The sequence below is a fragment of the Tachyglossus aculeatus genome, chromosome 19 (genome assembly GCF_015852505.1).
Source record: "Tachyglossus aculeatus isolate mTacAcu1 chromosome 19, mTacAcu1.pri, whole genome shotgun sequence".
NCBI classification, from domain to species: Eukaryota; Metazoa; Chordata; class Mammalia; order Monotremata; family Tachyglossidae; genus Tachyglossus; species Tachyglossus aculeatus.
In genome coordinates, this window is record NC_052084.1 from 20,494,927 (window position 1) to 20,505,763 (window position 10,837).

At 44.4% G+C, this 10,837-nt stretch overlaps 1 non-coding gene across 1 annotated transcript; it reads left to right on the forward strand.

Moving 5' to 3' along the window:
• The first annotated feature begins 905 nt into the window (after positions 1-905).
• On the forward strand, positions 906-1,043 carry LOC119941077. The gene has a single exon (XR_005455111.1). It is a non-coding gene; the product is annotated as a small nucleolar RNA SNORA7 (small nucleolar RNA).
• The last annotated feature ends 9,794 nt before the right edge of the window (positions 1,044-10,837 follow it).

Consider the following 10,837-nt stretch of genomic DNA (forward strand, 5'->3'; position numbering starts at 1 on the left):
TCACCCCCTCTAAAGAGAAAAGCAGGGGAGACTGTGTCATCTGGGGAGAGCCAGGTTTCAGTGATGGCAAGGAGGAGCAGTGACTGGGTCAGTAATGAAGGGGAGTTTCCCCATGATGGAATTGGGTTTCCACAGGCTGAGACTTTGAGGTGGCAACCATGTGAGGGGTAGGAAGGGGTTGAATGGGGGGTGAGAAGGAGGGGGCCAACGTGTGGGGGGAGGGGTTGAAGGGCGGCTCTAGGACTGGATGAAAGGGATGAGGTGGAGGAGGTTTCAAAGGATGGGGAGGGGTTGCATGGGAATGCACAGAGGAGGGCTGGCCTGTGGGGAGGGGGATGAGGAGGGGAAATGAAAGGGAGGGGACTATAGGCACATGGTGGGGCTATGGTGTAAAAAAAAGAAAGTCCAGAGCTGCAGCAGCTGATCTGTAGATCCAGCCAGCGGGCTGTGGCAAACTCCTCTAGTAAGGGATGACTCAGCAGCTTTGTAACCTTTCTGTGGTAGAGCGACCTCAAGAATCTGGATCCAAAGAAGGTTGGCTATTCTTGCCCTCCCAATTGATACTCACCGCCAGTTGGCTTCCACTTTTAGAAACAGACTATTGTAACTGATCCATAATGGGCTCTCAGTGTTTCTTTTTAGGGCCCAGTGATGATGATGATAATGGTATTTGACTATAAGCAGCATGGTCTAGTGGAAAGGACAAGAGCCAGGAGTCAGAAAACCTAGGTTCTGCCACTTGACAGCTGTGTGACCTGCAGCGAGCTAGTTAACTTCTCTGTGCTTCAGTCTCCTCATCTGTAAAATGGTGATTCAATGCCCCTTCACATTCCTACTTAAACTGTGAGTCTCATATGGGACAGGGACTGGGTTCATACTGATTATGCTGTATCTACCCCAAAACTGGTCTCTCAGGGTCACACCTGGAAAGTTTCCAGTACTCTACCAGTCTCGACTGCGGGAGGGAGAGTCAAGCAGAGGCCTATCCATTCCATTCCTAGCTTGGGCAGTGGCTAGCGAGTGGAAGGCAATCTGCTAGAAGTCAAAACTCACCCGTGCTGGGCAGCAGCAGCATGGGAGAGAGTGGAGGGTGGAGACTGAAGTTTATTGCATGGAAGGAGGCAGTGGTAAACCACTTCTGTATTTTTACCAAGAAAACTATGGATACACTATCAAAATGAATGCAGATGGAGGTGGGGCATTCTGGGAGAGATGTGTCGCTATGTGTCAGAGACAGTTCAACAGCATAAGACAAGACCCCAGAACTCAGTACAGTTCTTAGCACCCAATAAGCATTTAACCAATATTATTTTATAATTATTAATAATAATATTATATTATCCTATCACCTTTCCCTCATCTTAATCAAGGATGATGATGGAGTCTCTATTAATAAAGATGGACAAGCCTCAGTCCAGTACTTCAGAAACCAAGAAACTGTGAGAAGGAATTGGCTATAGTATTAGAGGTTTGTACTGTGCTATTCACACTCTCCCCTTCCTGCCAGGTAAATTTCTTCTGGGAATGAGGGCCAAAGAAAACTACGTGGGCAGGGGCACTACACGTTGCATCTGTAAGTTGTATATTATAATTAATGCAAAATTAATCCATAAATAATTGATAAAGGATGCAGCTTGGCTTAGTGGATGGCCATGGGGGTCAGAAGGACATGGGTTCTAATCCCAGCTCTGCCACCTGTCTCTGTGTGAATTTGGGCAAGTCACTTCACTTCTCTGTGCCTCAGGGACCTCATCTGTAAAATGGGGATTAAGACTGTGAGCCCCATGTGGGACAGGGACTGTGTCCAGCCTTATTACCTCATATCTGCCCCAGGGATTAGAACAGCGCCTGGCACATAGTAAGCGCTTAACAAATACCGTAAAAAAGTATTTATATTACTGTCTGTCTCTCCCCCTAGAGTGTAAGCTCATTGTGAGCAGGGAACGTGTCTACCAATTCTGCTGTATCATACTCTCCCAAGTGCTTAGTACAGTGTGCTGCACACAGTAAGAACTCAATAAAGACCACTGATGTTGATGATTGCAAGATATATGCCAAGATATTTTGTGTGCAGCCTATACGACTGCAGCAGAATGCCAACGCTATACCCCAGTGCCATAACCCAGCAAGTGCTAGTCTTGGGAGTTGCTGTGGTCTTGGCCATCCCTACTCTTTAACTGTTTTTCAGGATTCCTACTGGGCTTCTCCACCAAGAGACCATCCCTTGACTAAGCCCTCCTTTCCTCTTCTCCCACTCCCTTCTGCATCTCCCTTACTTGCTCCCTTTATTCATGCCCCCTCCCAGCCCCACAGCACTTATGTACATATCTGCAATTTACTTATTTATATTCATGTTTGTCTCTCCCTCTAGACTGTAAGTTCATTACAGGAAGGGACTGTATCTGTTGTATTGTTATATAGTGGTCTCCCAAGTGCTTAATATAGTGCTCTGCACACAGTAAGCACTCAGTAAATATAATTGACTGACTGACTGACCCCATGGAATTCCCTGGGTTGTTCTTCAGTCCAAAACCTTTACTACTACTGCCTTTACACCACTCTAGCAGTCTTTCCCTCCTTCCCAGAACAAGAGTAGAACCCAAGATTCTCTATTCCCAGATCTGTGCTCTTTCCTCTTGCTTACAGCCAGGCATCATACCTATACATCCATCTGTAGATAGATGTAGAGATACCTCGGTCAATCAATAATATTTATAATATTTATTGCACACTTAGAGAGTGCAGAGCATTGTACTAATCTCTTGGGAGAGTACAGAAATGTAGACACAATTCCTGCCCCCAAAGAGTTTACAGAGACATACATATAATATATACTATGTATTTCAGTTTTATATATTATATACATTATGGTATCTGTTAAGTGCTTACTATGTGTCGAGCACTGTTCTAAATTATTCAGATTGGACACAGACCCTGTCCCACAGCTTAAGTAGGAGGGAGAAAAGATATTTAATCCCCATTTTACAGATGTAGAAACTGAGGCGAAGAGAAGGTTACAGAGTAGGCAGTGGGCAGAACCCAATTTGGGACAGGGATTGTGTCCAACCTGATTTGTTGGTATCCATCCCAATTCTTAGTACAGTGCTTGGCATATAGTAAGTACTCAACAAATGCCATCGTCATTAATCAGGATTAGAACTCAGGTCCACTTACTGCTCTAAAACAGATAATGGATATATAGTGATCCTTCATATTTGAAGACACCCCGGAGAGAGAGAGGGGGAGAGAGAGAGAGCGAGAGAGAGAGAGAGAGAGAGGGAGAGTGTGTGTGTGTGTGTGCGCGTGTGTGTGTGCATGTGTGTGCCTGCACACAAGGGTTGTTTCCTTATTGTGCTGTTGTATTTCACGGGTATCAATGCAGTTAATCAAAATATGTCAATATGTCTGGAACCTATACATTATGACTTCTGATTTAATTTCCCCAAGTTATTCTCTATATTTTGAGACAATTCATTGACATGAAGAAAATATATTGGAGATTAAATCCATCACAAATAAAACATTCTGATCATAGGGATATGAAAAGAATTCATCCATTTTGGGCTCCTAAATTACTGATCTGTGTTTTCTCCCCAAATATCTTTGGATCATTGCCTCCAAAATACACAAAGAAATGAACCACCAGAAGCCATTTCACATTGGTTCAGACGTGAGTGGCAACTGAAATCTCATTGATTTTCCCTTTAAATTGTGTCCATATTTGGAGTTCTGCCAGGAGGCATGTGCAAAACATGTGACTGTGATCTTCGTTTTAGGCATGATTTCAAAATTCCAGCTGATTTTCTGAACTTAGCAGCAAGACCATCTGGTACAAAGGATCAGGAAATCTGCAGAGCAGATCCAGGCGCATAATTTGGAACCATGCTTTTAAGCCTTCTCCTTCAAAAATGCAATGAAAACCTAAGGAATTGATAGACATAAAGAAAATATTGACCAGAGAAGGTGCTTTCAAATATTTGCAATAACAACCTCTCTGGAATGGTGATGCACTCTGTCTTTTTCAGCAATCAATATTTTCATTTCTCTTTGAAACCCCAATCAGAGGACTAGACACCTGAAAGAAAGGTTTCATGATGTACATGGAGGGAAAAGGAAGGGAGTCTAAGCTCCATTTTGTGGAAGTGGTACTTGTGACTTCCACAGAGTTATCTCTGGGAACTTTTCCTAGAGTTCTGGACCAAGGTCTCATCTGACCTCAGAATCAGAAGCAGCGTGGCTCAGTGGAAAGAGCCCGGGCTTTGGAGTCAGAGGTCATGGGTTCAAATCCCAGCTCCGCCAACTGTCAGCTGTGTGACTTTGGGCAAGTCACTTAACTTTTCTGGGCCTCAGTTACCTCATCTGTAAAATGGGGATTAAGACTGTGAGCCCCACATGGGACAACCTGATTACCTTGTAACCTCCCCAGCACTTAGAACAGTGCTTTGCACACAGTAAGCATTATTATTATTATTAGCCCTGGAGGAGACATATTCTTCCAGCTTCTTCCAATCATTCTTTAATTCATTCATTCAATCGTATTTGTGAGCGCTTACTGTGTGCAGGGCACTGTACTAAGCACTTGGGAGAGTACAATACAACAATAAACAGAACGAGTTTACAATCTGGGAGGTGGGGGGGAGGAGACAGACATTAATATAAATAAATTACAGATATGTATATAAGTGCTGTGGGGCTGGGAAGGGGGAAAAACAAAGGAAGCAAGTCAGGGCAATGCAGAAGCAGGTGGAAGAGGAAAGGAGAAGCTTAATCATGGAAGGCCTCTTGAAGGAGATGTGCCTTCAGTAAGGCGACAATTGCCTATTGAATTTGAGGAGGGAGGGAGTTCCAGGAGAGAGGCCGGATTTGTGTGAAAGGGCTGCGGGGAGATAGACGAAATCAAAGCACAGTGAGAAGGTTACCATTAGAGGAGTGAAGTGTGTGGGCTGGTTTGTAGTAGAAGAGTAGCAAGGTGAGGTAGCAGGGGGCTAGGTGATAAACTGCTTCAAAGCCAATGGTGAGGAGTTTTTGTTTGATGCTGAGGTGGATGGGCAACAACTGGAGTTTTTTGAGAAGTGGGGAGACATGTCAAGCATTTTTGTAGAAAAATAATCTAGGCAGCAGAATTAAGTGTGGACTGAAGTGGGGAGAGACAGGGGGCTGGGAGGTCAGCAAGGAGGCTAGAGATTGGATTAAGTGGTAGCAGTTTGGATGGAGAGATAAGGGAGGATTTTAGGGATGTAAAAGTGGGACTGACAGGATTTAGTGATGGTTTGAATATGTGGGTTGAATGATAGGGTGAAATCAAGGATAATGCCAAGGTAATGGGCTTGTGAGACAGGAATGATGGTAGTGCCGTCTACAGTGATGGCAAAGTCAGGAGGTGGACAGGATTTGAGTAAGAAGGTAAAGATTTATGTTTTAGACACGTTAAGCTGAGGGGATGGGAGGACATTCAAGTAGAGATGTTTTGAATTCAGGAGGATATGCGATACTGCAGAGAGGGAGAGAGATCAGAGATGGAGATGGAGATTTGGGTATCATCCGCATAGAGGTGGTAGTTGAATCCATGGGAGCAAATGAATTCTCCAAGGGAGTGGGTATAGATGGAGAATAGAAGGGGTCTCAGAACTGGAGGGACCCCCACAGTTAGGGGGTGAGAACCAAAGTGTGTACTGTTATCGACAAGTAGGGGGCAAAACAAGTTAACTGGTGCAAATCGGTTGCAGTGTTCCGAGAACCAAAGTGATGACACAGATAGGAAAAATAATAATAATAATATTGTTGGTATTTGTTAAGTGCATACTATGTGCCAAGCACTGGGGAGGTTACAAGGTGATCAGGTTGTTCCACAGGGGGCTCACACAATTTTAATCCCCATTTTACAGGTGAGGTAACTGAGGCCCAGAGAAGTTAAGTGATTTGCCCAAAGTCACACAGCTGACAGTTGGCGGAGCAGGAATTTGAACCCATGACCTCTGACTCCCCTTCTAGACTCTGAACCCACTGTTGGGTAGGGACCATCTCTATATGTTGCCAACTTGTACTTTCCAAGTGCTTAGTACAGTGCTCTGCACACAGTAAGCGCTCAATAAATACGATTGATTGATTGATTGACTCCAAAGCCCGGGCTCTTTCCACTGAACCACTCTGCTTCGGAACCATGAGTTCAGATAGGGTAGTAAATATGATTGAATGAAAGGTAGGAAAGCTGACTGCTCGCCCATTCACCTCCCGAGAGGTACGAGAGACTAACGGCCCCGATCCCAGTCGCTTCTTCCCTTTTATTTGGTTCCCCTTCGGAGCTACACAAAGGATTCCCGCGCGAAACTTTGGCACCCTGTTAACTGGAGATGTTAGCAGGAGGCATTGCCCACACAGGATGGGGTCGTCTCAGACAGGGCGTAGCCGCTTTGATCATTGTCAGCCCTCCTCGATTACAGGATCTTCCACGAGGCCGGCGCCTATTCCTCATATACCCTACATACAATGGAGTCGGTTATGCTAAGCCTTTGGAGAACATGCAGTCAGTGCCACTTCTGCTGGAGTACGCGGCTATGGTGGACAACACGAACTGTGTTCAAAATCATGTATTCAATTTTAGATCCAGCTTTAAATGACTGACTAACGTTCTCTTCTCTGGCCACATCACCTTCTCAAGAAGCATCCACCGACATTCTGCTCATGAGGGGGAATAACGATCCAGAAATCTATTATCACACTTTGTCCTTCCATTCCCTGCCTCTTCTTCCCCCACTGGATTCAGTTGAGATAATCCTGTGTTTCTATAATTTTCTGTTCATTTTTGTTTGCTGTATTTTTAGATAGTTTTTTTAGGGGGGTGGGGTGGGAGGGGTTTTTTTTCAGTTGTTTGTTAGGAATCAATGAAGAGAATGTTCACTTTTTTTGACTGTGTATGCCCTGTGGAGATGCCTTTGAAGTCTCCTGGCAGCCCCTATTAAGATCAGCTCCTGTGGTGGGGATAGAGGAAAAGAAGAAATGGTCCTGCCACACATGGAGAGAAAAATCTGACAAGTTTTAAAGTTCGCATGCTGTGGCCCGTCATTGAACAAATACTATAACACAAAGCACTGTGACCCAGAAATTCCTGAGTTTGCCGAGTTTAAAATTAAGATTTTGGGGAGCTCCAGAGGGACAGAGGAAAGGGTCTGGGAACAGAACTGAAAAAGCAGGAAAGATGGGTAGAAATCAAGAGAGAAAAAAGCAGAAGGGGGAAGAAAAAGAAAGCAATAGAGTGAATGGGGAGAGAGAAGAGGACAGAAACAGGAAGGCATGAATGGGCTAATGAATCAATCTTACTTATTGAGCACTTACTGGGTGCAGAACACTATACTAAACACTTGAGAAAGTACAATTCAACAGAGTTGGTGGAAGTGATACCTGCCCACAAGGAACTTAGAGTCCATGACAGGGGACAGACATTAAAATAGACAAAGGATAGGGAATAATAATAGTAATAATTATGGTATTTGTTAAGTGCTTACTCTATGCCAGGTACTGTACTAAGTGCTGCAGTGGAAGCAAACAAATTGCGTTAATAGTAATAGCAACTATTAACTATTAGAGAAGCAGCATGGCTCAGTGGAAAGAGCACGGGCTTTGGAGTCAGAGGTCATGGGTTCGAATGCCAACTCCTCCACATGTCTGCTGTGTGATCTTGGGCAAGTCACTTAACTTCTCTGGGCCTCAGTTACCTCATCTGTAAAATGGGGATTAAGACTGTGAGCCCCACGTGGGACAACCTGATCACCCTGTATCCTGCCCAGCGCCTAGAACAGTGCTTTGCACATAGTAAGCACTTAATAAATGCCAATTTAAAAAAAATGGGAAAATAGAGAGTACAAGGATACGTACATCAGTACTGTGGGGTTGGGGTGAAGATCAAAGTACTTAAAAGGTAATAATAATAATAATGGTATTTGTTAAACACTTAATCTTTGCCAAGCACTGTTCTAAGCACTGGGGGGTAGTTACGAGGTTATCAGATTGCCCCGTGCGGGGCTCACAGTCTTAATCCCCATTTTGCAGATGAGGCAGCTGAGGCACAGATAAATTAAGTGACTTGCCCAAAATCACACAGCTGACAAGTGGCAGAGGTGGGATTAGAATCCATGACCTCTTACTCCCAAGTCCGTGCTCTTTCCACTGCGCCACGCTGCTTATACAGGTAAGTGCATAGTTGCCACGGAGTGGAGGGCTGGGAGGGGAAATTAGGCCTTAAGGAGAGAAGGCCTCTTGGAGGAAATGTACTGTTAGAAGGATTTTGAAGGTGGGAGCCCTGTAGACTATCATAATCCACCTTGCCTACTGCATCAACCTCCTGGCTGACCCCCTGTCATCTATCTCTACCCCTCCAGCCTTTACTTCACTCTGATGCCTGGGACATTTTCTTAAAAACCTTTCAGTTCATGTCTCTCCACTCCTCAACAACCTCCCTTGGTTGCCCTATGACATCCGCAACAAAAAGAAGCTTCTTCCCATCAGTTTTAAAGTACTCAATCACAGACCCTCTCCAGCTTTAATCAATCAGTCAATCAATGGTATTTATTGAGCACTTACTATGTGCAAAACTGTACTAAGTGCTTGGTAGAGTACAATACAAGAGAATTAGCAGACACATTCCCTGCTGATTTCCTACTACACTCCAGCTCGCTCACTTTGCTCCCCAATGCCGACATACTCACTGCACCTCCATCTCGTCTATCACGTCGTCGACCCCTTGCCCACATCCTCCCACTGGCCTGGAGGTCCCTCCTCCCTTCATAAACAATAGACCACCACTCTCCCCACCTTCAAAGCCTTATTAAAATCACACCTCTTCCAAGAGGCCTTCCCTGACTAAACCCCCATTTTCCCAATGTACATATCCATAATTATTTTAATGCCTGTCTCTAGACTGTAAGCTCACTGCGGGCAGGGAAATCGCCTACCATCTCTGTTGTATTGTACTCTTAGGACAGTGCTCTGCACCAAGTAAATGCTTGATAAATATCATTGATTAATTTATTGATTCACTGTCTAATGCAAAGAGGGAAGGAGTTTTAGGACCAAGGGAGGACATGGACAAGGGATCAGTGACAGGATAGATCAGATCGAGGTACAGAGAGTAGGTTGGCATTAGAGAAGTGGAGTGTGCAGATTGGGTTGTAGTAGATCGGCAAGGTAATGAAGAGAGGGGGAAGCCAAAGAGGTTGGGGAAATCAAAAAAAGCATGTCAGTCAGTCAGTCAATCATATTTATTGAGCGCTTACTGTGTGCAGAGCACTGTACTAAGCACTTGGGAGAGTACAACGTAACAGTATAACAGACACATTCCCTGCCCATAACGAGCTTACAGTCTAGAGGCCAGGGGTAAACCATACACATTGCAGAGACTCGGAAGCAAATAGAGACATGACCATTCATTCCATTCCATTCTTTCAGTCGTATTTATTGAGCGCTTACTGTGTGCAGAGCACTGTACTAAGCGCTTGGGAAGTACAAGTTGGCAACATAGAGAGATGGTCCCTACCCAACAGTGGGCTCACAGTCTAGAAGGGGGAGACAGAGAACAAAACAAAACATATTAACAAAATAAAATCGAATAAACATGTACAAATTAAATAAATAAATAATAAATAAATAAAAATTATGACCACTCAGTCATAATAGCTGATGCACCATTGCAAACACCAACACAAACATAATAATAATAATAATGGCATTTATTAAGCACTTACTATGTGCAAAGCACTGTTCTAAGCGCTGGGGAGGTTACAAGGTGATCAGGTTGTCCCACATGGGGCTCACAGTCTTAATCCTCATTTTACAGATGAGGGAACTGAGGCACAGAGAAGTTAAGTGACTTGCCCAAAGTCACACAGCTGGCATTTGGTGGAGCCAGGATTTGAACCCATGACCTCTGACTCCAAAGCCCGTGCTCTTTCCACTGAGCCACGCTGCTTCTCACCATAGCCACTCATAGAACCGCCAAAAACAGATCCTTCAAAACCATGGTGAAGCAACATCATACCCAGGCCTGGAAGTCAGGAAACCTGGATTCTAATTCTGGTTCTGCCCTTGCCTGCTGTGTGACCTTGGGCGAGTCTCTTAACTTCTCCCTGCCTCAGTTTCCTCATCTGTAAAATGGATTCAGTGCTTCTTCTCCCTCCTTCTGAGTCAGTGAGAGCCCTCTATGAGAACAGATCCATGTCTGCCCTGATCATCTTGTAGTGTCCTGCCTGTAGTAAGCATTTTAACAAATATCATTATTTTTATTTTTTTATTCTTATGACATTTCTGCCAAAATCTGGTGCCCACCCATTTTTTAGATAACTAAAGCTCACTTAACTCTTGATTAATAAACCCCCACAAGATCTGTAAGAGTTCACTTTTTCCGTTCTCATTATTGCAAGCCAAAGCAGGGAAGGAGGATTTTATCTAGGCCACGGAGAAAATAAATCCCAGCCCTCGAATCAAGTTTCATATGTTTCCCATGTCTTCCATCTACCCAGAACTCTTCCCTTAGTTTCTCTCTTTCACCCTGCCCCAAGAGACCCAGCTACAAAAAGCCAACACGTGTTCAGAGCGTTAATCCCTCTTTATTCCCATTTATGCATAACAAACTCTGAAGCTCCTGTGCTTAAATGGGGCAGTGTGGTCATGGGAGAAGCCACTTGTCAAAGAGAAAGCCACCATGGTCTTTACCTTTTTAATTGTCTCCATCTTTCTGTAGTCATCACTTTCTCTGGGCTTTGACTTTTCAGAGCCACACCTCACTGGCTCTCTTGCACCTTAGAATACCCCAGGGTTCCTCCAGCTAAATAGATCCCCTTGCCTC